General features: G+C 42.9%; 1 protein-coding gene across 1 annotated transcript in view; it reads left to right on the forward strand.

Moving 5' to 3' along the window:
* Window positions 1-1,386, forward strand: part of slitrk6 (SLIT and NTRK-like family, member 6) — a 16,199-nt gene that overhangs the window by 596 nt on the left and 14,217 nt on the right. The window lies entirely within an intron of this gene.

Here is a 1,386-nt window from a genome sequence, read left to right on the forward strand (position 1 = left end):
ATTTATTTATTTATTTTTTTACAATTCTGGACCAGGTGGGTTTTATTTAAAGAGGGCTTCTCTGCGCTGTTATTTTACTACTTATTATATATACACTACTTAGGCATATTAGGCTATATTATTTTTACTAAGGAATCCAGGTGTCCATTAACGACAGGTTCAAACTAGCTAAAGTATGCTATTGAGCAGCCCCCCTCTTCATTTTTGACCCGACAGTGTACAGTATGTGAACGGACGTGTCAACGGAGACCTGAAGCAATTTATCACTCGAATGATTTTACGAGTAGAGAAAAGTGTTGTAGGAAAAGTGCCCGGACTTGACGGGAAGGTGACAGAGGCTGGTGAGTTTTCCCGAGGGTCCTCCATTAACTACCTCGAGCACACCTGGCTGCTTGCCCACACGCAGTTACTGTATCCTACGTCGCTGTGCAGCCTTATGGCGAGAGAGAGACTTGGTGCTTTGCCTACACGGTGCTTTTATTAGCCTCAGAAAATCCCTAAAAACTTTCCCTTAAGTCGCCATTATCGTGTTTTAACAGAAAAATATAGACACCTGCTTGAAAAGCCGATTCAAATGCCCAATAGTTGGCATTTAGCCACAGCTAAATATAGCGGTGGCGTATGAATATTTATAATTACCGCAGGTGTGTTTAATAGGGACGGCGTCACGACTTGCAGCAGCCAATCAGAAAGCAGGATGTCTGCTCCATCAGAGGCACGTTTTGCCTGGCTCGGTCTCATTTAAAGTGATTAGGCGTTGTACAGTAACGTTCACAGTAAGCAGGCGTTCCTGGCCATACTGTAGATCACGACTGATTAAATACATCTTTACTGCATTCAAGCCTAATTAAATCATTTGCACTTTGTCCTGCAGGACTGCTTTTTTTTTTTTTTTTTTTTATAATTTCTCCAGGTGAGGGTGAGTCCTATTTAAGTGCAAGTTAATGAAGGAAGGAAGTGTCTAATTAGCTTTAAACTGCGAATTGCGTAATTGAGTTTGGAGCCCCAATTTTTTGCTTGGGTGACTCAGTGGTTAATAATCTAATAGCTTAGTGAGAAGTGCTCCATAACACACATGGCCGGGCTGCTTGAGCCTAATGTGTGGGAATAACTTGAGGTGAAATATCGATTGATGGTCTGTGGAGACGTATGTGGGCCAAACTACGGATGATTCACAAGGGGAAGTTTTTGTGTGCTGCTGTACTCCCCTGCCTCCCCCCAGCAGTGTATTATTAGCTATATAATTATCTTTACAAAGACAGACATCTCCCTCTTCTCTCCAGCTTTAAAAAGGCCCAGTGGCTCAATCCCCATAATGAACCGAGCACAGCTCATTCCTGATCCCTGTTGACCCCCATTGAACAAAACGCAGGGACACAAATGTGT

This window comes from Morone saxatilis, unplaced genomic scaffold (genome assembly GCF_004916995.1).
Source record: "Morone saxatilis isolate NCDOM2014 unplaced genomic scaffold, NCSU_SB_2.0 Contig6, whole genome shotgun sequence".
Taxonomy (NCBI): domain Eukaryota; kingdom Metazoa; phylum Chordata; class Actinopteri; family Moronidae; genus Morone; species Morone saxatilis.